Below are 25,500 nucleotides of genomic sequence, written 5' to 3'. Positions count from 1 at the left end.
ATGTATACAATAAATCAATGTGGGGCGGGTCATTAATCTAGTTTAGCTCTGCGAGGAAACAGAGTCCTGACTTCTTTGTGTTGAGTCTCTGTATGTCCAGAAATTCCATTTTTCACATTTGTGATTCATTTCTTTGGGTCTGAAACCACCCAGGAATCCCTCTACACTGTGCTAAATGTGAAAGGGGTGGGGAAATATATCAAACTAGAATTCTACCAGAACATGTATTTGGTCAAACAAAACTGATAAACAGTAACTGTGGGTATTACTAAAATACCTTAATTTGGAATAGTGCATTGCTTGTTGATAACTACCACAGAGAAAATCACTAAATTTGGATACACTTGAAAATAATCTCATGAAGGAAAAAGAGGGTTTATGACAAATTCTGCTTGGCACATGCACACACGTGTATTTACTGTGACTGTTTCCATTCGGTGATAGTTACCAACTTTCAATGTAAGGTAATAATGGAAGCTATATCTCATTTCATATCTGAAAACACTGTAATTTAATTAAATATCAGAAAGCCATTTTCTTTAAAATTACTTTAAGAGAAATTGTTTGCAATAATCCATTCATTTCTTTTTGTGTGTGTGCAAAATATAGCTATTTCCCTCAAGCTTTCTTATACTAAAGAGAAGCAATGAATGGTCTTTACTGCCTTTGGCTGCATAGACCTCATTAAGAAATTTAGGGTGAATTTTTTCCACTATTTTTATTGGAACAAAACATTTAATTACTATGAATCAACAGATCTTTGTTCTAGTGTCTCAGCACTTGAGTGTCTAGCAATCAGATGAGAAATCAGGTGCTTTGTCTTACCAACAATCTGAGTTTCTAAACTGGGCAGGGACTTCGAAAGGTTCCCCTGGAGCCTTGCTTCTCAAAGACTAGTCTATGGGCTTAGCAGTATTGGCATTACCTGGGAGCTCATTAGAAATGCAGAATGCCCCATCTCACCCCAGACCTAATGAACCAGAATCTGCATTAACAAGAACCTTGGGTGATTTGTACACACAGTAAAATTTGAGGACCACTACCCTAAAGCATCAACTCTCATGCATTTGCATTCTGATATAGCTCCTTGAATAGGAAAAAGGGGAGAATTATGGTGTAGCTGAGTATACCATAGCAATGTACTAGGCAATTCATGCAGAAAAATGAAGAACTGCTTATATAACCACTTTTAACTTAACCAGCTTAAAAGTGAATATGAATAATTGTTGAATGCCTGCACAGAATATCTGTGCCATGGAATTAGTGTGACCATGTATCTCAGATTCCTGGGACAATTGCAGTTTATACCTGATATCCTGGAATAATTATTAATAGTACCCCACCACCTTTTTCATTAACATAAAATATTTTTATTTTTAAGTATATTTTATTGATTATGCTATTATAGTTGTTTCATTTTTCACTTTTATTCCCTTCCACCTTGCACCCCGCCCCCACCAGCATCCCATCCCCTTAATTCATGTCCATGGGTCATACATATAAGTTCTTTGGCTTTTTCATTTCCCATACTATTCTTAACCTCCTCCTGTATATTTTGTACCTACCAATTATGCTTCATATTCCCTGTACCTTTACCCCCACTTTTCCCCCTCCCCCTATTCGCTGATAACCCTCCATGTGATCTCCATTTCTGTGAATCTGTTCCTATTCTAGTTGTTTGCTAAGTTTGTTTTTGTTTTTGTTTTAGGTTCAGTTATTAATAATTGTGAGTTTGTTGTCATTTTACTGTTCATGATTTTTTATCTTCTTCTATTTCCTATATAAGTCCCTTTAACATTTCATATAATAAGGGCTTGGTGATGATGAACTCCTTTAACTTGACTTTATCTAGGAAGCACTTTATCTGCCTTTCCATTCTAAATGATAGCTTTGTTGGATAGAGTCATCTTGGATGCAGGTTCTTGCTTTTCACAACTTCGAGTACTTCCTTTCTAGCCCCTTTTGTCTGCAAGATTTCTTTTAAGAAATCAGCTGAGAGTCTCATGGGAACTCCTCTGTAGGTAACTGTCCACTTTTCTCTTGCTGCTTTTAAGATTCTCTCCTTATCTTTAATCTTAGGTGATTTAATTATGATGTTTCTTGGTGTATTCCTCCTTGGGTCAAATTTCTTTGGGAATCTCTGAGCTTCCTGAACTTCCTGGAAGTCTATTTCCTTTGCCATATTGGGGAAGTTTTCCTTCAGTATTTTTTCAAATAAATCTTCAATTTCTTATTCTTCCTCTTCTCCTTCTGGCACCTCTATGATTGGGATGTTGAAGAATTTAAAGTTGTCCTAAGCCTCTCCTCATTTTTTTTTTTGAATTCTTGTTTCTTCATTCTGTTCTGGTTGAATGTTTATCTCTTACTTCTGGTCCAAATTGTTGATTTGAGTCCTGGTTTCCTTCCCTTCACTCTTGGTTCCCTGTATATTTTTCTTTATTTTACTTTGCATAGCCTTCACTTCTTCCTCTCTGTTGTGTCTATACTTAATCATTTCTGTGAGCATCCTGATTACCAGTGTTGATCTCTTTATCTGATAGGTTGGCTAACTTCTCATTTTTTTTTTTTTGGTGTTTTGACCTATTCTTTCATTTGGGCCATTATTTCTTTGTCTCCATGCACTTGTTACATTGTAAGAGGTGGAGCCTTAGGTATTTGCCAGAGTGGGGGCAACCCATGTTGCTGCGTTACATTGTGGTGCTGTATGTGGGGGAGGGTCCGAGAGGGAACAGTGTCACTTGCTCAGCTCTTGCTCTGCTTTCGGCCACTTTCTCCACTAGCCATAAGCAAACTGGGACCTTCTGGTGCTGATTCCCAGGTAGATGGGTTTGTGTATGTTCTAGGACCCCGTGGGTCTATCCAACAAACTCTCCTGTGAAACTAGGAATTTCTCCCACTGCTGCAACCCCCACAGATTTTTACAGTCTGAGGTTTTGAGGCTTTAGTTCCCCACACTGGAACTCTGGGTTGTGTGGTCTGTCTCGCTCCTCAGTTGTTCCTCCTGGTATCTTCACATAAATGTGGGAATTTCTGATCCACCAGTTGCTGCCTCACCCACTCAGTCCATCACCTTGCTTCGAGTCTTCTCTGCCCCAGCTGCCCATCCTTGTCTCTCCAACTGGTCTGGATGAATGTTTCTTCTTTAACTCCTTGGTTGTTAGATTTCCATACAGTTCGATTTTCTGGCAGTTAGGGCTGTTTTTTGTTTTTAAATTTGTTGTTGTATTTCTTTTGGTTGTGTAAGGAAGCAAAGACATCTACCTACACTTCTATCTTGGTCAGAAGTCCCTCCACCTTTTAAACTAAAATGTTCTCATTTGAGCCAGAAATTATTAGGTGTCCTAAATTATAATCTGCTATAAAACTCAACCATATGTCCACTGAAAACCTAGATAAAGAAAACTGGGCAGCATCATTCAGTAGCCTGGGTGAGCCTGTGGAAGCAAACATGCCAAGGAGGTTGTGGAAGGAATCTATCCTCCTCTAGGTAAATAGGTAAAAAGTAAAAAACTGCCAAGCTCTGGCTTCAAAGGAGAGTATGTATAATGAGATCAAACATGGGGTTTGTAAGGGATTAGCTCTGGAAAAGTCAATTTTGTGCAACTTATCAGAGGGGGGCAGTGCCTGGTGGAGCTAGGTGGTCAATTAGCAGGAGTCCATCCAGACAGCAATGGGGGAGCTGGGAGAAAAGCCAGTTACTGAAGACAAGGATAGGAGGCACCAAGGACAGGGAGACCAAGCCAGAAACACATCTAAATGATATGGAAAAGTTACTTGGAGAGGTAACACATTAAATTGTTTTAGAACCTTTTGTGAAGGTATAATTTACATGCAGTGAAATTCACCCTGTTATACCTGCAAGTTTGCCAAACACACAATATATCATAATCAAGATATAGAACAGTTCTCTCACCCGCAAAATTCCCCAAGCCCACCTACAGTGAACAACTCCCCTCATCCCAGCCCCAGGGAACCATCTTTTTTTTCTCTCGCTATTTCCAATATGTCATTAAACTACTATAATCATATATTATGTAGCTTCTGTATTTGGCTACTGCTTTCACTTAGCATAACGCATTTGAGATTCATCCTTGTTGTTGCATTCATCAGCAGTTTGTTCCTTTTTTATTATTTATCATTCCACTGGGTGAATAAACCATACTTTGTTAACCATTCACCAGCTAAAATACATTGAGTTGTTTCCAAGTTTTAGAGACATGAGTAAAGCCTAAATAAACATTCACATATAGGGTTTTTTGTAAACATAGTTTTCATTTCATGTGTGATAAGGATCAATATCAAGAATGAGGATGAATGGGCTATATGGTGAATAGATGTTAAATTTTATAAGAAACTGCTAAAGTGTTTCCCGAAGTACCATTTTGCATTTCCATCAGCTGTGTATAAGAGCTCCAACTGTCCCACGTCTTTGCAAGCACTTAGTATTGTCAGTTTGTTTGTTTTATTTTAGTTACTCTAGTAGATGTAAAATTCAATCCATATCTATTTAAATCTCCCACAAATGAAAACCCCACACAGTAAGCTCCCATCTGTGTGTGCACAATGTACAACAAACACATGTGGCTTTCATTTACATTTCAATGATGAGAAATGATGTTGAACATCTTTCAGTGCTCCTTTGCCATCCATATATCTTTTCTGGTGAAGGATGTCTTCAAATATTTTGCCCATTGTTTTTACTGGGTTGTTTTTCTAATTTGTGAGTTTGAGTTATTTATATATTACCCATACAAGTCCCTGATTGGATAAAGATTTTGCCAATATTTTCTCCCAGTCTATGGCTTGATTTTCATTTTCTTAATAGTGTCCAAACAGAAGTCATTAGTTTTGATAGTCAAATTTTTCAAGATTTTCTTTTATAGATCATGCTTTTGATTTCATATCTAAGAAATCTTTTCCTGAACTTAAATCACAAAAATTTTCTCTAATATTCTCTTCCAGAAGATTTATAGTTTTGTGTTTCACTAATGCTTCTATGCTCCACTTGGAATTAAGTTTTGCATATAGTATAAGGTATGAATAAAAAATTGTGGGATCTTTTTGCATTTGGATTTATAAAGATTTGAGTATCATTGTTAAAAAGACTATTCTTTCTCTATTGAACCAGTCTAGGTTCAATATACTCTGTACTTTTTTCAAAAATCAATTGATGATGCATATGTATGGGTGTATTTCTAGAATCTTTATTTTTTCCATTCTTCTCTATGTCTGTCCTTTTGCCAGTATAACACTGTTTTGATACCTGTAGCTTAAGAGTTGATCTCAAAGCCAAATGATGTTAATCCTCCAACTGTTCATTTCAAAGTTGTTCTGCTATTCTTCTAGTTCCCTTGCCTTTCCATATGCATTTTAGAGTCAGCTTGTTGATCGGTCCAGCTGGGATTTGGATTCGGATGCACTGAATCCATAGATTAGTTTGAGGGAAACTGACATCTCTACTACACTGAGTGTTCCAGTCTACAACACAGTATAATTCTCCATGTATTCAGGGTGTCAATGTCTTTCATTGGTGCTTCGTAGTTTTCAGAATGAAGCTACTGCACGTATTTTGATAGATTTATAACTAAATATTTCTTTTTGTGTACTATTTCAAATATACACAAAATTTACTTAAATTTGAATTTCCAACTGTTTATCACTAGAACATCAGGGTAAGACTGACTATGATACATTTGTCTCAAAAGTTTTTTGTGTCAATTCCTTGGAACTATATCATCTGTCAATCTAGACAGTTCTCTATTTCTTCCTTTCCAATCTACATACCTTTCATTTCTTTTTCTTGTTTTGGCTATGGCTTCTAATATATTTTTTAATAACAATGGTTAAAATAAGCATCCTTACTTAATTGCCAATATTAAGGGAAAAGCATTATGCCTTTCATTATTAAACATTATCTTTGCTGTAAGGCTTTTATAGATGCCTTTTATGCAAGCTCTCTTTTATTCTGAGTCTGCTGAGAGTTTTTTTTAAATAATAAATGGATGCAAAGTTTTATCAAATACTTTTTCTGAATCTATCAGACTGTTGATATTATTCTCAACTTTGCATTCCCAGGATAAAAACTTTGTCATAATGTATTATCCCATTTATACATTTCTGAGTTCAATTTTCTTGTATATTATTGAAAGTATACTTGTCTATGTTCATAAAGGATATTGGTCTGAAATTTTCTTTTCTTGCAATATCTTTGTCTAGCTTTAGTAGTAATGTTGGCCTCATAAAATGAGTTGGAAAGTGCATGCCAACTTTGCTATATTCTGGAACAGTTTATGTAGAATTAATATTATTTCTTCCTTAAATGTTTAGAATTTACCAGAAAACACTTAAAATTTAATTGTACCAATCTCATAGAATTGTGAAAATTAAATGAGACAGTGCACAAAAATAGCCTAAGTACTATAACAAACACCCAGGCAATAACAAATATTTGCTATCACTATTAGTCTATTAATACAACTTACCATAGGTAGTTAGCATATCGCTAAAAGAGCACACACCTGCCCAGGGAAGAAGCCTACATACCACAGCTAACATGCAAACCCATCTAGGTTGGCCAGAAGTGGTGATGGTAGAAACCCAAGATTTGAAGGAAAAAACCTTCATTTGCTACAATCATTACATACCCACTTAACAGATGTACTGGGGGGGCATTGACATCTGAAAAGAATTCCAGCATATTACTCGAAATGTTCTGTTTTGCAGTTGTTCTTTACATTTCTATATGCTCAAGGAAATGTGTTGCTATTTACTAGAGTCATAGACTTAGGGACGAGCTTAGATGTAGCTGAATGATATAACAAAATTCCTCTCTACTTTGTCCACTTTGCATTTTAGTGTCTAAAAAAAGCATGAGGACTAAAGAATAGTAAGTAATGAATCAAAGGTGCTGCAATTTTAGAAATCCGTTAAACAACACACTGAATATTTTAGCAGTTTTGATTGTGTATTATTACATACTGCATAGTTTTTCCACACATCCCAATACAGTTTTGCAGACTGACATTATAACAGAATGGGTGTGGGGAGGCAGTGAAGCATACCAGGTATCATAACAAAAAGCACGTGTGCAAATGTCTAATAGAACATTAATGAATCAAACAATGAGAAACAGAAATCTAGATTTTCCCGATGCTGGTGCTTCACTGGCTGAGAACAGAGAGGACTCAGGCATTGGCAATCCTAGACTGCTGATCATCACAGAAGCACCTCAAAGAAAGAAAGAAACTGCTCAAGTCAGGGTCTCGTCTGCTGTTTGATTAATAATGAATATTACTGAATACTTCTCAGCAAGGCTGCCAGTAAACCATCTTAGCCAAATGATTCTCTGTAATGTGCCCACACAGCTCCACAGAACACAGATTCTCTTGGAACGTAGAGAGAACCTGAGGTTTTAAGCCCCACAGGTAGAGATCCTCTATTTACAGCTCTGTAACTTTGAGCAAGTAACACGTGCTTTCTGAGCACCAGCCTTTTCATTTCTAAAATGCATTACCCCACGAGTATTACTGATTGTGCTGGGCCCTTGTGTAAGCCTGCCGGAACCACCAGGATGAACCTTCAAGAACCCAGACAAGAAAATGAGCACCCACATAACAGGGTCGTAGGTGTGGCCACTGCATAAGAAGTGCACCTGCTGCACCTTGGAAGGGCGTCTAAATTAGACCAGAGATAATCAGGTAAGACTTTCATAAGGAAGCCACCTCTAAGTGAGTCCTGAAGGATGACAGGGAGCTAGCGAGGTGGGCTGTGGGGTGGAGTGGAGAGCTTCCAGCAGGCAGGGAGCCTCCGAGGAGGCAGAGGGAGAGCAGAGGGAGAGCACAGGGCTTTCAAGTACCCGAGGAAATTCACTGGGCCCTGCTCAGAAATTGCTAATTGATCTTAAGGCAATGGAGAGCCATTAGTGATTTTTAACATGAAAATGGGTGTGACATTTTTGTGCTTTACAAACATATAATGTATTGAAGAAGGACAGAACGAAAGAACAGAAGGCCTGGATTCTGGGGCCCTGGCCTCCAGCTGTGATTGAAACTAAGTAACAGGCGCCCAGAAGCACCACTGGCTGGTGTCTGCTGCAATGCAGCAAACATTAGCTGCCTTGTTTCTTCTTGCCTGGTAATCTGCCCCACTGTTTTACACGGAACTGTCCAAGTGTCCTGATAGTCATACAAGTAAAATCCCTTTCTGTTGAATAAACTTACAAAGTAATGTTCTTTGTAAAGATACTTCTATATGTCAACAGGGAAGAAACACATTCTATTTTAGCTCTATTTTTGGCCACCTAGGGATGAGATTTCTAATGAGTGTTGATGTAAATGTAAATTTCATTGTAACAAAGTTGTCAGTATATCTTCATTATAAGTTTGATCATTAATAGCAGCAGCCTCTCTAGTCACTAATGGTCACCTCAACTGTTTTACTGTCTTCATAGACTGTAAGTACTATTTTTAAAGTATTTGAGTTATATTTTATATGTCGTGTTTGTCTCCTCCCCTTCCAGAATGTAAGCTGCTCAAGAACAGAGACTCTGTCTCATTTGCTGTCCTACCTCCAGTCGCTGGGACAGCCAGTGCCCGCACTTGAGAGAAGCACAGTAAGTGTGAGGGCTGCTTCACAGAACACGTGAAGAGTGGGTGTCCATGTTCAGGAAATAGCCGAAACTGGCCGCTCCTAGCAGGTATCTCTCCCTCATGGCTCTTCCTACTCTAGGCCATCATACGCCTGACTTCAGATTCATCTTTCTGAATGCACGGTTCTGATGAAGACAATTCCCTGTCAGCAAAATGGCCTGAATTGGCTGCTCTACCTGCCCTTCCACGTTCATCTCAAATGTGACTGGTTTTGAAGTTTTTCTTCATCCTTAAGGCAGTGAGTGGTTCTCAACATGAGGGATTGCACACATTCTCTACTCCGACCCTGGGAACATGTGGCAGTGTCCAGAGCCATTTCGGGTTGTGGAAACTGCAGGGGGAAATACGGGAGGCATGGAGGGGGCAGGAGCCAGAGGAGCTGTCAGCCATTGCAGAACACACAGCACAGCCCCCACAACAAAGGGTTATCTGGCCCACGTGGCAGTCATGCTGAGACTGAGAAACCCTTCCTTAAACAAATGTGCTAACCACCACGGAGTGCTGACTGCTTTCCCTGAGCTCCCACCCTTCATTTCCCTGTGCCTATTGGTAACCCATCTGAGCCCCCCAGGCCTGCGAGCTGGAGATCCCAGGCTGCATCCCCCCCGCCCATTTTCCCTATGAGCACAGCATAGCCCTTGCATAAGGGAGATGATCGATTTGCTGACTGAAATTAAACTGAAATTTCTCTTTCATTTAAAAGAATATTTCCATTTTCCACTCAAGTCTATTTCCTCCTGCTTCCTCTTAAGAAGGTAGGCACCATCTTTTGTGCATTTAACTTTTAAATACGTAAAGACTGCTGTTATTAAATAACTTACTTGTCTTCTTATCTCCGGATAAATTCAAGTACCTTTTATGATCCCATAGGAAAGCATGCCCAATAAGAGCAATAACTGTGCTAAATTGGATTAAAGTAGTTTTGATGCAAGTTTTCATTACATCCTGTGACACTGCATTTATTTCATTTAGCATATCTGGAGCTTTGCAGCTAATAAGCAAACAAATAAAAAGCCAAACTTAAACTCTAAAGGCAGTTTTATATGAATCAGGACTAAATAATAAATGCCGAGATTTATCTAAATCTCCTTTTCTAATTATCCTACTATTTAACAAAGGTAATAAATTTTAATTTTATAATTAAGTATTTGCTGAGCATTTTACAAATAAAACATTATGATCAATTTGCTGACAGGGCTATACATTTAGAGGCTGTTGGCACACTTAAAAAATTCAGCTAAGAGCCAGAATTTACATCTGACCACCGACCCTGCATTTCATCTCTTCTGAGACATGAGAAATCTGTTAGCCTAAGGCATGTGCAAGCAGAGACATGTGCTAGTTCTTAGACTTAAGTTTGGAATTTTGAATGAAAAATTTAGCTTGGATAAAAAGAAGGAAAATTTGATATGATCAGAAGAGATCATCATAAATTGCTCTTGCCATCATTTGAACGTAAGCTGAACTCCCTGGAATGTAAACCAGAATGGCCTTCAGGGTGAGGACAAGCACAGAGGCCACCTGGTATGGGGAGAAGCTAGACACCCTAATTCCCAAGACCATCAGCCAGAGAGACAGTGGAAACCATTAAGAAGTGAGTTTTGTGTTGTCATATGTCAGCCAGACCAAACACCAGCAGTCAGCTTCCCTCCGAGGGAAGGAGCAAACCCCTCCGAGCAGAAAGGCACATTGGGATCAGAAGACCCTGCAAAGGCACTTAACACTGTCGTGGTTTCCCGAGCGAAGAGGTCACAGTACATCCACAGCAGCAAGAGGAAATGCACATGCATGCACATGCACACACACACACACACACACACACACACACACTTTCCCCCACAGACACACACACCAGCAGAACACAGCAGTGCTGTTATCAGCAGGAGGTTGGCAGGAGTCACTTCAGAAACATCGCTGGAAGCCCCAAGAACTCAGGCACACACTGTACCGCACTGTGACCTTAGACAAAGATAGTTCATTGTGTGCTTTTTAAATTTTTATAGTACCCAATGTCAAAATCTACTAAGTGAAAAAAATTTCTAAGCCAGCGATTGCATATAGCATGAACTGTCAGGTTCTACCTTGTTTAGGAGCTTTATTAAACGAGTATGATGTTATACACCAAGTGTCTGACGTGGTAATCAGCATAGCAACTGTGTAATAGGGTAATAATTAGGGAGTGCTTAATGCCAAAAAATTGGGACTAACTGAATTAGACCTCCACTGGGAAACACCCCTTTAATCTTGGCTCAGGCCCCATCTGTGTGCCATGTAGGCGGAGCTCACATGTCTCCAAATCTTCCACGGCCAGCAGCTTGTGTTGCTTGCTGTCTGCCCTTAAGAAGAATCATGTCATTCTTCTGATGTTAGATAAAGCTGCGGGTATGAGATGGGCTCCACTCCTGTCTCACAATCAATTATATTAATCACCGGCTTTTCTCCTTGGGCTTTCAGGGAGTGAATGTTAACCTTTATAGGTTTGAATTTTATTTTATTTTGTTGTATTCACTGCCTTTAAGTGTAATCAAACCCTCTTTTTCACACACATCTGCATCCCAAAAGGCTGGCACGATCATTACATATTCAGGTTCACAGCAATGAATGTTGGGCAAACAATTAGCTGTGATGTATTTGTCAATAAATGAAGCAAGCCCTGAACCAACAACGTCCACTGCTGGCCAGTAAAGATTGTGAGCCCTTATCAATACGCCTTATATAATACTTTAGGTTAAAGGGCACACAGAGCACCGTGTATTACTCAGTCCCAGTCACTCTTTCACTGTCTTCTGACTTATTTCTCCTGAGTTACCCTCACAGCATTTTCAGCTGATAGGAAAATATTCATATCCTTGAACTGTGGATCGAGATAGGTTGCCAAGCTTTCACTTCCTCTTTTTCCAGAATCTCTTCTGGAAGCAATTCAGAAAGCTCCCACCGCGTACATGGAAAACACTGGCAGTAGAATCCCCGCAGGAAGCACCATCTGGCAGTGACCTCAGGGAATAACAGGATTTTAATAACAGAGTTAGGAAGAAACCACCAGGTTCCTACGGGCATCTCCCGCAGGTGTTGGAGAGCCATCTTCAAGCACATCAGATGGTTTCTTCTCCCTGATGGGTTTTCTCCAAGTTGCAGGTTGGGTTCAGGTTTCCAACCCTACTTGGAGTGAGGGACTACCCTGTTTTTACCCAACACTAATCAAGATTTGAGCAGTATAGTAAAAACTCAGTGCCTTCACAGCACCAATCCCCAGACTGCTTGCATTTGGGGTGAGCTTCCGAAGCAGAAGTGTGATAAAGGCTTGCACGCTCTCTACAGACACACCATTTCTGTCAGCAGGTCCAGCTCTACCTCCCTTCACAGCCACTGCTAGAGAGAGTATGTGGCAGTCTTCACAGAAAAAGGAAGCACCATCCCTTCAGACACAGGGCTAAGGTGGAAGAGCCCTCTTTGCATTACTTTGTGCCCCTTACCACCTAAAACAGCAATCAGCTCACCGCACTTGCTGCTAAAATATGGAGAATTTAGAGGGCCCAACAACATCTGCTAAAACACATATTTTGCAATGTGTTATTAAATAATTTTCATACACAAAATAACCTTACCTGCACACATAAATTTAAAATATCTATATAATACCCTTACTGTAGTAAGGAGAAATAAAAGAAATAATAAATCATGTTTTTAAATATGTAGATGTTACAGTAGAACAACTCAGAATACAAGATGAAAATATGAGCTACTTGCTTCTAAATGTAGAATCACCATGAACACAGTGAACACCAGTGAGGCAAACTGGGCTGAGCTTGTTAGCAACTCGAGCATCACAAGTGTTTGTGGCCACTGGTGGTGTGACTTCGGGACATGATGAAGAGTTCTTGGTAAGACTTTCAACAAAACAAAATACAATTTTTCCTTGATATGTAAGTAGTTTCACTATTGAAAAACATATAAATATGTTTTGCTGTATCAAAAGTTATGAACAAAATCCTTGTGTTTATACATAAAACAGAAAAGTTCTAGGCTTAAATTATCAGAAAAAATTTTCCCCTAAGTAGATGTTTGAAGGGGCACCAGAAACTCGTTGCATACGTGAGGCAGTGCCATGTCATGCGGGACTGCCCTGTGTTCTGCACGTCTTTAGTCAATGAAAAGTGGGCTTAAGTGACAGGGCGCCCGTTTCCACTCACCTTTCTTGTATTGCTGCCCTCTCCATGCAAAAAAAAAAAAAAAAAAAAAGGAACTGGGCAGCCATTTATTCCAAGTAGGATTAAAACCCTGAACTCAGCCCTGGCCGGCATGGCTCAGTGGTTCAGTGGTTGGAGCATCGTAGGTTTGGTTCCGGGTCAGGGCGCATGCCTCTGTTGTGGGTTTGGGCCACAGCCAGTTGTGTGCTAGAGGCAGCCAATCAATGTCTCACTCTCACATCAATGTTTTTCTCCCTTTTTCTCTTCCTCCCTTCCCCTCTCTCTAAAATCAATAAGCATGTCCTCAGGCTAGCATAAAAAAGAAAGAAAGAAAAAGAAACCTGAATCTAACCTTTGACTTGGAAAAAACTCAGTAAGCTCAACCTAGATCACCTAGCCCCCAGCCAATCCACAGATGCATGGATGAACAGAAATTATTATTGCTTTAAGTTACTAACTTTTGTAGGGACTAGTTAGGCAGTATGAGGTAGTAATACATGTCTGACAAATGCTTGCCCACCCAGCATAGAAGGCAAGTGTGATTAAAGGAGAAATAGAAAAGTCGATGAGAAATTCATGACATTAGACAGAGAATGGCTGGATATCAGGAAAAAGAAGGAATAGGTGGGGTTCGGGAAAAGGCAGCAGATAACCAGTTTTTTGTAAACACACAATGCTGAGTCACTAGCTGAATGAGTTGCTGGGATGTAGAGAGCCCTCCCACAAACCACACCAGTATGCATTCCGAGAGCTCACTTCCCCTACGGTCGCCTTGAAAGACACAATGTGCAGTCTGCCATAGCCTGACAGGTCTATATAAAGGCAGGCAGAGATGTAATAAGGATCAAGTAAGGCCCACGGTTGTCACAAAATCAAACCCTTGTCAAAAAAAATTCAAGTCATGATTCATTCACCCTTGCAGATTATAAACACATGTAGCATTAAATAACCAGTGGACCCACAGAAAGCCCACGAGTGTTTCATTTTTACCAACGTTTTTCTTTTCAAAGACATTGGTATCATCTACAAACATGGGTTCTTTCATTTAAATATTTTTAATTAATTAAGTTTATGTCATTTTATCTGGTTATTAATTTCTGGTATTTTTAGGGTTGACATTCAATGATAAATAATGAGTTATATATTTGCATGTAACCAAGGAAATTATTCCATGTTCAAGTGAAACAGAAATATATTTTTGAACACATCAGTGATTTACTGAGCAACAAAGATACACCATATGATATATGTTCTTCTTTTTACATAAGAGGATACTAACAGAAGCCATTCCATGAAACAGTAAAAATAACCAACACGATAATTTGCTTTCTGGCTTCCTAGAGAAAATATCTTGCATGATAATCTATTTGGCTTCCAGGAGAAGTAAATCTTCTGCCAAAACTGGGAGACCACTCCAGCCCCTACAAAGTAGGAAATAATACATCTTAAATAATTTATATTTGTTTTTAATATCTTAAGGTAATGCCATGGGACTCTAGAGTTCTAGAATCTACGCCAAAAAATTGATATGCAATACATTTGACAACTTGGATAAAAATTAACAAATTTCTTTTTTTAAATGTAGTTTACCAAAACTGACATAAGAAGAAATAGAGACTCTGAAGCCTTTAGCTATTAAAAAGAAATGATTTTGTAATTAGAGGCTTAAAAGCATTAGATGAAGTTCTAAACACATTCATAAGAAATTTTAGCAAATTGGGAACAGAAGGAAACATCCAATCTGATAAATGTGAAAGTCAAGTGACAGAATTGCTCGTGAGGGACTTAGACCAAGGTCACAAGCGGAGCTGCTCTGCAGCCCAGAGGAGGGTGGGATAAACGAGGGACTGTCTCTCTGCCTCCGGCACCTCGGGGATCGGCAGTCTGGGTATCTAGAGACAGCATCATGGGCTCAGTCACGACACTCCCATGTCCGTCAGCAGTGCCAGTGCTCTGCCAACCAGTTTCCCAGACAGGAATAAAAAAGCTCATCTGAGCAGGAGAGCTTTGTTAGGCACCAGAAAGGGCGGAGGTCAGGATAGTGGAAGGGGTTTATGACTGGAAAGGACGTACAGGGGGTCCTGGGAATAATCTCTTTCATGACCTGGGTGTTGGTTGAAGAGGTGTGTTCATTCTGTGAAAATCAGTTAAGTTATATGCCCTTTTAATCCATGTACTTTCACCTCTGTATTTCATTATTTCAGTTAAAAAAAGTTTAAAAATTATCTAAAATATTTTCAGCCGCTGCATGTCCAGCACCGAGTTACAAAGCTCTCAGTAACTTGGCCTCTTCCCTTGAGGTCCAAGGGACTCAGAATCGGGCAGGAAGACATGTGTGGCGAGGATGCAATGACAAAGCACGAGCAGCACTCCTACAGCGGTGGCTGCAAGGGGACTGGGAGAGATAAAGCTCCCCGAATTCTGCTGTTGAGGGTCATGAAATTTTAAGCCGAGGCTTGAAGGATAGGTAAGAGCCTTTCCATAGACAAATGTTGGAAGTAGGGAGGAGAAACAGTGGGAGGGAGGACCTTCCAGGCCCACAGGAAGAGAAAATAAAATACTGCCCATCTCCAATCCTATCAAATACACAGACATAGCAGAATGAAAAATGTACCTAAAAGCAAAATATTCCGAGTAATAACACAGGCTGTTGACAGCTATTGAACACATAAGATGTATTGGGAACTGGGTGGGGGAGGGGGCAGGTCTCAGCTTTAATAGCCTAAGGCAGCAATGCGCCGTCCCTCTCAAGAGCCCCTGCACCCAAAGGTTATAAGTGGGTACTTTTTTTCATTCAAAATGAAAATAGCTTTATTGAATACTAAAGTAATTTATGTTCTCACAACTTCAATTACCTCACCTATCAATATTAGGTACTAGAAAAGTATCCGTGGGAAAGACTGGCATGGCTTGCTAGCCGCTAAAACATCAGTATTTAGGCATGTTTAGGCATGTATTTGAAAAACAGCAACCTAGGAGCATCTTGAAGCTAACTGTTACCGCCTTCACTGAAGGCTTAATTACACAAGTAATATGTGCTTACTGTTCAAAATTCAAGTAATTCTGAACTCAAGTAATTTCTGAATATACAAAGCAGAAAGTATAAGGTCTCTCTATCTTTCTCCCAAAAGATAACTGTTTGGTCTTTATCCTTCCAGACTCATAGATATACCTTAATTTTTAAAAATATAGACATACCACATATTCTCTGGTCAGCAAATTGCTATATTTTAAACTAATAACATATCTTCAAAATAGTGTCATACTAATCACATCATTCATTTCAAGGGCTGTGTCATTTTTCATGATTGAGATGAACCATAACTGACCGGATCACCCTCTGGTAGACATTTAGGACATTTCCAACCCTTCACTACTGCGGTAATCATCCAACAAACATCCGGGACGAACTTCTGATGATTTAGCTGAATACTGTGATACCTATGACCATATCTGGAAGGCAGGGCCTTAGAGGTCTCCAGGAAAGGGCTCATCCCAAGTTAGCAGCAACCTGAAACCCACTCTTTATGGTCCTAGGACAACGGCCAGAGGGGACAACAAAAATACAGGATGCTGTGTCACTTGAGGTGTCCTCTCACTGGCCTCCATGCAGCCACATATCTTCTAAGCCCTCCAGGGACTGGAGGAGCACACGGGAGCATCAGCAGTTTCTACGGTACTGGAGCCAGGGCTCTCCCGGCAGCAGCGCTGCAGGACCCGGGACAAGGACTGCAGGATGATCCCTGAGGACTCAGCAAACTCGTGAGCAATCTTTGCAGCAGGCTGGGAATCTGCAACTTGCGTAAAAATGGGATCAAAGAAATGACTGTGGTTGTTATTGTGGGTCTGTATTTCTACCTCCACACGGATGTGGCCAAGTGGAAACGCAGGCTGCAGATTCAACTGGATACTTTAAAAAGAATCTTTATACTTAAGTTACTTTTGTGGTGTTCAATATAGCCCATATAACATGTCTGATGATAGTATGAAAGCAAACAGGAGAAATAGCCCCGTGGAATTATTAGAATGTTACTTCTTAAATAAAAACCACACATAAGTGCAAAATAGAATAAAAAAGAAATGGCTCACTTAGAACAACTATAAAGGACACATGTATAAAAAACTAGGGGCGGTGGAAATGGGAGGGAGGAGGGGAGGGCTAGGTGGGCAGGCTGGGATGGGAGTAAGAGAAAATTGTACTGCAACAACAATTAAAATAAAACTTAAAAAAAGAACTACTAAAAAGTAATATTAAAATGAGTATACTTAAAACAAGCTAGTCAAAGCTTGAAATGATAAAGTGGGTCACCTTCTCTACCCACTGCCGAACGCAGGCCGTTCCGTGCTGCAGAGGCTCCCGTGCTACATGACTCAGCTGGGTAATTTAAAGCAAAGAGCAAACACCTCATATTTCTCTTAGAAAAGTTCAACCCCTCAAGATCACTATTTATCTTACGTAAATCTGCATAGTTTAAAACCCGAACACTGGAGGCGATAGCATCTAAAACACACTGCTGATGCTCTGGCATTCCTGCAAAGGCAGGCCTAGAACTTCAAGCTCCAGTCCTTCAGCCTCTTCGGGACCAGTGGTGGGGAGGAAAGGTCCACAGGGGTGACCTAAAAACAGGAGACCTAAGGCTAGTTCTTTAAAAGCCCCCGATGCTCAGTCAAAGGTCTGGGTACACTGGGTGGCTATAATCATTGAGGACAGTCATGGTGTATTGCAAAGGACATTGAATTTGGTTCAGTCGGTTCTAAGCCATACCTGGAAAAAATCACAGGTTCTCCAAGTCATGAGAGGCCCAGGGTCATTAGAAAGACTAAATATAACACTCCCAATGCACGTGCTATATAGAAACGCACCCTGGTTATCAGGACCAGCGACATAACTGGCAGGGCCCAATGCAAAAGGAAAACGTGGAGCCCCTGTTCCAAGAATTTCAAGCAGTGATGCTGGAGCATCAGTCGAACACAGGGCCCTTCCGAATGTGAGGTTCTGTGTGACTGCACAGCAACGAAAGTCCATGAAGCCGGCCCCCCGCCCCGTGCTACCGCCCTGCAGGTGAGCACTCCTCGAGAACTGCCCAGCTGAGCCTTCAGAGCACCCTGCACTCGTTAAATGTTCAGGAAGCATCTGACTGTCTGACTGCTTACAAGACTGCATTACAGTAAAAAGGAAGTGGGATTTCATATATTAAAAAGGAATTCTTTCATTTTATAAGACAAACATTGAAAGAGAAAGAACACCTTTGAAAGTAGAGTGTCTACATAGTAACATGCTAGGGGATTTGTGCTTATTTTCCCATTTAATCTTCACACACAATCCTAAAAAGTAGATATAAAAATCCATCTTTTCACAGCTGAAAAATTAAGGCTCAAAGAGGTTGAGAAACTTGTCCATTTTTCCCAAACAGCCCATTGATTCATTTCCTAATATTTACTGAGATCCTGTTATGTTCCAGATGATATTTTTTTAGACACTAGGAACAAATCAGCAAGACAAAACACCTACCCTGATCTTGTCCTTGGCCTCCTGGAGTTTAATCAGGACAGACTGGCATTAATGAAAGAATCTCATTTTTTTTTAAGAAAAAGGAAATGGTCCAATTAATGAGTGTTATAAACAGTTGCTAGATTTAGCAAATAAAAATACAGGAGCCCAGATAAACTCAAATTTCATATAAACAACAAATAATGTTTTAATATAAGTATGTCCAATGCAATATTTGAGACATATTTATATTTTAAAATGTTTATTCTTAATCTGAATTTAAATTTAACTGAGCACCCTATTTGTCTCTGATGACTTTACCTGTAAGAAAAAGTACACTACGAGGGAAAGGGAAATTTAACCTCCCAAGAGAGGTTGGGGAGGCTTCCCCAGGAAGGGAAGACTGGGTGAAATCTGAAGAATATAAGGGGTTAATACAATAAAGGTAGGTCAGAGCGGGTGACAAGGTTGTTATAGCAGGAAGCGACTGATGTTTGAGGGCTGCTAAGAAGGAAAAGGTTTGGGGGTTATGCAAAGTGAGGCTGTGGAAGTGAGCAGGGGCCAGACCACCCATAGCCTTGCAGGCCTGGAAGGTTAACATTTTCAGTCTTTATTCCACTGACCAGCCATCCATGACGTTCCATCTGCCTATGCCCTCCTTTGACATCATCTACACAACTGTCTCACAGAGTCCCTCCCAAACACCTGCCTCATTGTGACTCTTACCAAAGAATGTGGTCATCTTTAAGTCTGCCTTGCCAGCTAGAACGTGACTTCTCTAAGGGCTTCTATATAAATCAATATTAAAGAGAACAACATACCTTAGAAAGTCCATGCATTCTGGGTCTCTGCCACATTGCCTAATTGAAGGGCCCCTGCAGGTGTGGCCCCCTGATGATGACAGCCAACTCACTTGGCAGAGCTGTATAGACAGCATATTCTGAGCTCACCCACAAAACCTTCCTTTAGAATAAATGTCTTGGATAGGGCTCAGAAATCTCCATTTGAACAGGCTCCCCAGGTAGGTGTGATACATATAACTATTGAGAAGCCCTGGTCTGTTTGGCTACTCTAGGATTCTAATTCACAGCATTTTCAAATAGTGGCAAAGGATAAGAGAAGCACTTGTTCTAACTTGTGGTACATCTCGCCAGGCTCTTGAATTGTCAGAGGGTCCAAGTGCTAAGAGAAGACAAAAGCCCATCAACATAGTCCTTCGGGTCCGGCCTGAGTCATTTGTGTTACATACTACCCATGGGAACATACATAGCAGGCATGATGTACTTTAGGTGAGCAAAAAAAAAAAAAACATTTCAAATGTTGTCATGTTAAATAATTTAAATATCTGCTTTACATTAAGCTGAGAATATTATTTTTCAAATACAGCCTTTTGAAAATGTTTTAATTAATGTCCCCCACCCCCCATGGCATAATACAAACTCTGAGACCATTTCCTCTTTGGAAACAGAGCCCATACCTACTAGTAAAAGTTCAATGTGAGTTAATCAAAGGCATTTCCTATATTCTACTTATAATCAAGGTTCAAATTTAAAATACAACTCATCATATATGTTGGCATTTCATGGTGGGAAAGAATACTAGGACCATAAAGGACCAAACCATCCAAATTCACCACTATTTACTTTATTTTGTTCAATTCTTCCCAATAGGGAAGCCGTGGTGGTGTGTTACTACAGACAGTCCCTATGAGCAGCATCCAGGATAAAATTAAATGGTGTCTTTGTATCTCATTAGGACAGATTTCCAGAAAGAATTAAGAGTATCTTCTTCCCCCATGGATACTCTAAGCTGCCTCAAATAAAGAATAAAGCTCCAAATTCTATCCACTGCAACATTTTACTCTGGTTGCTCAGTTGGGCTGGAATTGAAAAGCAAAGCAAAACAAAAAACAATTCATCGATGTTGTCCCCAAATTGCACACAGCTGGGGAGCCGCCTCTCCTTGGTTTGCAAACAGATTTTATAAAATCAATACCTTTGTGTGAAATTAATTGTCCATGATAGTCACGTTCTGAACCATGGGTCAGACAGAAATTTCAGGAATACAGAACCAAGAAGCATAGTGGTGAATCCTAGGATTTCCCCCGAGGCGGCCTCATGGAATAAAAAGAGGCATTTTACTTTCACTAGTTACAGAAATTGACTATTTGTATGAACAACATGAATAACAACATAGTGAGCTGGTTAGGAAGGCTTTCTGACAAAGCAGATGTTTTTATTTATGAAATATGTCAACAAGCTTACCTCAGGGTAGGAGCCATTGTAATATCCCTAATTACAGGAAATGCATTTCCTGGTACTTGCAGTCACGTGACACACTGCACATTATGATGCCCTTTGCGGTTATTGCCTTGAGGACAGAAATTGCATCCTGTTCTCTGAGGCACCTTCCACATTTAAGGAATATTCTAGAGTTAATAATGAGTGGGATTTTTCCCAGAAAGCTCTTAGGGTAGTCTGCTGTTCAGACAAGTGAAGCTACTTTTACTGTTACTAAGTCATAAAAGATAAATTTGATTTCTCTACTACATCAACAAAACATTCAGATGCAATCCAGACTTTTCTTTTTTCCCTTTCTTTCTCCAAACAGCAGCTAATGGCATTTGATTTTAGATTACACTGTTAGGAAAAGTCTATTGTCTACATTTGCTGACTCTGAAGGCCAAATTTCATTAAAGGAACGATGCTTAGGGAAGTCTCCAGAATTTTTTAAAAGATAAAATTGTTCTTTTCTCCCTTGAAGGGACTTGTTTCATAATATTTTCCATTCGTAAAGAATTTGCATGTTCAAATCTCTCTGAGATCATCTCTTTTGTCCTCAAAACAACTTTGTAATAGGAGCTGGTTTGGGCTATTTTCCACATTTCTCAAATGGGCATTGTGAACCCGAGAGGGTAAGTCACTTGCCCAAGGTGACATAACATAATGCGTGGGCAAGTGCGAACTAGGACCTTTGTCTCTGGGCTCGGTGATAATTGCTCTTCTTCCTTCCTCTCTCGCCCCTCCCCCTTTCATTCCTTTTGCCACACATACTGCATATTTGGACTCAGTCAAGCCAGCAGAAAAACCTTTGCCATTAGGTCTCCAGAAAGTGGGGTCTTTAAATAATAATAATGATGATGATAATAATAATGATAATACATAAAATGAAACGTGGGTTGAGCTTTTTGTTTTCTACTAGGGAATGCATTTGTCGTGCTGTTTTTAACACACATTTTTTTCGTTACAAAGGAAGAATGCGACACATTGTCTTGCAAGCCATTCTCGAGCTCCCCTTAGAGACCGCGCCGCCTGACAAAACTGAAGGATGCTGAAGGGATGGGTCAGCCCCGCTCCCCTCGTGAACCTCAGCATCGAAGCTTTCACATGAAAACTTGCCGCGAACACGAGGCCGTTCGGAACTTGCCCCGAAAACGAGTGAACGCCGGAAGAGATTAACGCCAAATTCTCCCCCAGGATTAAGGACAAGAATTAAACTGAAACAACTTTCTCGCACTGTCAGCTAAGATACAGGGAGGAGGTCCGACGAGAGAGGAGACCAAGACCATCGGGTCCCTACCAACGGGTCCCTGTCCTGGCGCCTTAAAAGACGCCCCATCTCCTCGGTTCCCCGGAGAGCGCCCGGCCGCCGAGGCGCCTTCCCGGCACTGCGGCGCACTGCGGAGCAGGCTGTCAGCCCGCAGCCGGGTCCTGCGAGGCTTTCCAAGCCGCCGCGGCCCCCGCCGCAGTCCGTCCGCCCCTGCCTGCGCGCGGGGTCGCCCGGCATCCGTCACCCGAGAGCCTCTGACGCACACACACGCGCGCTCCCAGACGGGGACTCCACCGCCTCCCCCACCCCCACGCTGCACCGCCCACCCCGCCTGCCCCTCGTGGGTCTGCATTTGCATCACTCGCACACGTAGCGGGTGACGCGAGCGTCCCCCGCTCGGGCCATCCAGGCGGCACTTTCAGCCCCTTTGACTCAGCCCCTCCCTCTCCGCCCCCGCGTGCCGGGCGCCTGAGGTGCCCGGGTGCCCACAGAAATGCTCTGGGTCGTGCATCTGCGGCGGGGTTCCCACCGCCCCTTGCCAAGTTCATCACGGTATTCCGCAGTCTGCGCGGGCCCAGCCGGGGGCGCTCCCCGCGACACGCTCGAAGTCTTCCCAGTTCTAGAGCCCAGGGGGGAGCCCTCTAATAAGAAGGATCAGTGATGGATGGATTTGGTGATCTCTTCCACAGCCCTCACCACAATCCGAAATCATCTCGGTGCATTGTTTACAGGTGATGGGTCTTCCCCCCCGCCCCGTCCCCCGCGCCTCGCTCTCCTGTGTCTGTCTAGCCGCACCTGGGTGGAGCACAGTGGGCGCTCGGGAGGGTTTTGCTGAATGCAGGCGCAGTGTGGTGAGCTGCAGGCACTTCCAGCCACAGCCCCGCGGGTTTCCCTCTCTCCATCCCTCTCTCGTAGACAATAGACAGGAGCGTCGGGGACTTACGTGGAATAGTTTTTAAATTCCCAGTGTTTTTAGCTCCCGCAGCGCCCAGTGAGGCTGCCTGTCTCCCGCCGCCCTCACGTCTGCAGAGGGATCCCCGCCGGAAAGTTGAGCCCAAAGCTAGGATGGAGGTCCTGGACAGACACCCAGTCAGCAGCTCAGAGCTGCTTGTTTGGAATCAGCCTCCCCGGCCGATCGAACCAAACCAGACAAGCAAGGGATCGTGTAGGTCCGGGCAGAAAGAGGGCATGGCCCCGCATCCCCGCTGCTGCCCACCTGCCTCTTCCCGGAATTCAACATAAGTGCTGAGCCCACGTCCCCTGACCTACCCCGGGCACCTGGCGCGGGGGGGTGTCACTCCGTCCGCTACACCCTACTTCAACTGTCCGGCCCCAGCAAAGGCGCCCAGCCAGGCAGCTCCGGGAGCCAGCAACCGCTCCCTCGTGTGCAGGCGGGGCAAAGTTGCGCTTCCACAAGGATGCAAAAAGTTCCCCACAGGCTGCAGCGTCTGTCCTCTGGGTCTGAAGGAAAATTAAGCAGCCTCGGGAAATCCCGGGGTCCCTCACTCACCGCTCCAGGCGCCAAGGATCCCCTTGCCTTGGGTGCTGTCTGCGCTGCAGCCGCTGCCGCCCGGGTGTCGCTCTGGCTCGCTCCCCAGGGCCGCCTCCGTCTGCCACTGTCTCCTGCAGCGCAGGAGTGGTGACTCCTCCGAGCGTGTCAGTGGCGAGAGGAGGGGCGGGAAAGTGGCTCCCGGCTGGCACGCTGCGGTCCTCCTCCCCCTCTTCCGCCCGCGCCTCCTCCCTGGGCGCTGCAGTGCCGGGCGGCGGCGTGGCTGGAGTACGAGCGGAGCGCAGGGCTGGAGTCACGGCGTGCGCGGGAGGTGGGGGAACCGCGCGCCACTCCGTTCCGGGCCAGCTGTAGCGCTCCGGAAAGTCGGGGTGCAGAGGGGCTCTGCACCGCGGGATTGGGGTGAGGGTAAACCCACACCTAGGTGGCAGATACTTATGGAAAAGTCAGGACTCTGAGTTTGTGGTAGAGGGAAGGAAAGGGGCACTACTAGTCCTTAATTACTCACAGAGCGACTGTGCCTTGCGCACCTGCGGTCCGCGCCCCTAGTCTGTCCTGAGGAGACCAAGAATTTTGAGTGCCGAGCCTGGCTGGTGCCAGGTTAACGAGAGCTTGCCCCCAATTCTGGGCCTGGGACTGACCTGTTAGCTTTGACTCGGCTTCTGGGCAGCCACCAGGCAGGGCTAGATTGACCATTCCGCCCACACCCTACCCCCATGCAGGCACACGGGTGGAGAGAAAAGCTTGGGGAGCTGTAGGAGAAAACTGGAGGAAACTTTGCAGGGTGTCTGGGGGTCTCCTCAATGCCAGGTAGGGCCAGACAGCCCGACTCACCGGGAGTCATTGGAAGCGGCTCTTTGGGCGGAGGGCGGGAGGGGGCGCTACCGAATATTAAAAACAAACAAACAAACAAACCACCGGGAATTTTCCTTGTATGCTCAAAAACGTTTCACTGCTCGGCGTGCCAAAGCGGCGGGGCCTGGCTGCTCTGGAGAACTCTGCCCCCTTGAGGCCACGCCCAAGGCTGGCTCTGCCACCCCGCTGCTGCTGCTCGGAGGGTGTCGCCCTCCTCTCCTCCTCGGACCTTGAGCCCCTGTCCCTTCCTCTCCTCCACCCCTCCACCCCCTCCACCCCGACCTCCCGAGCTACCACCTAGACGTTGCGGGTAGCTGGGCTTTCCCAAGTCTCCGAAGGTGCCCGCTGCACGCTCACACGGAACCCCTGCGGGGTGAGAAGCAGCCGCACAGGCAGGTGCCTTCCTCATGATGGGCGACCCCAAGCGAGACAAAGCACAGCACCCTTTTCGGGCTGCAGTGGATGTAACTCACACACCGTCTGTGAGCCAGTGTGTTCTATTTGTGTAAATATGCCTGGAAGGTTGTAATGGCTGGGGTGTGGATATAAATATTGCATGTACATGTGTCGGGAAGGGTATGAATCGGGCACCTTCCACTATGCGTGATACAAATCCGCAGAGAGAAGAAAATAAGAGACAATCCCTGGTACGGATTCTCGCGTCCCATTGAGCCCACACGTGCTTGGTCTTTGAAAGCCTGCCTGGGTCTTGTTTTGGTTAAAGGCTATGCAGTGTTGCAACCAGGAATGGTGCTGTAAGGTAGTCAGGTGAAATGGTAATTAGGGAACACGCTCATTTGCATTTCATGGATCCTTCTGCATAAATGAATTACTTAAATAATTACTTGGGCTGAAATTGTGTTGTTACCATAAGAAGGAAAATATACCCCATGGGAGTGCCTATAAATCCAACATTGGAAATAAAACTATAAAATTTTTAAAAATCATAAATCTTATCCAGATTGCCTGCATATTATATATTAAAAAATTGACCTCTCATCTGCAAACTGTGCTGGTAATTCACTGAGTTCTCAAGTGGATACTCTCTGAGAACTTGATGTCCCCCAAATGTCACGGAATAGCAGATTGTTTCTCCAAGTGATGGAACTAACCTTAAAAATGATCTTTCCCTGTGCTGCCCATGGAAGACATTTAAAGAAGTGTATACATTTTTCTAGCTGCCAAATTTTCATGTCTTGACGCACTTGAAGATAACAGTTCCTATGGGAAAATCCCTGATCCTGTGTTTGCAGGAAATGTCTG

At 42.8% G+C, this 25,500-nt stretch overlaps 1 protein-coding gene across 1 annotated transcript in view; it reads right to left on the bottom strand.

Moving 5' to 3' along the window:
* The window catches only part of SV2C (synaptic vesicle glycoprotein 2C), a 186,124-nt gene extending 161,665 nt beyond the window's left edge, over window positions 1-24,459 (bottom strand). The window contains exon 1 of the mRNA XM_028531082.2: window positions 23,386-24,459. The gene's annotated coding sequence lies outside the window, so the exon portion shown is untranslated. The remainder of the gene's footprint in view (window positions 1-23,385) is intronic.
* Window positions 24,460-25,500: the final 1,041 nt, after the last annotated feature.

This window comes from Phyllostomus discolor, chromosome 3 (genome assembly GCF_004126475.2).
Source record: "Phyllostomus discolor isolate MPI-MPIP mPhyDis1 chromosome 3, mPhyDis1.pri.v3, whole genome shotgun sequence".
Lineage (NCBI taxonomy): Eukaryota > Metazoa > Chordata > Mammalia > Chiroptera > Phyllostomidae > Phyllostomus > Phyllostomus discolor.
The sequence above is the reverse complement of the archived record's forward strand: the minus strand, read 5'-3'. Positions and strand labels throughout refer to the sequence as shown.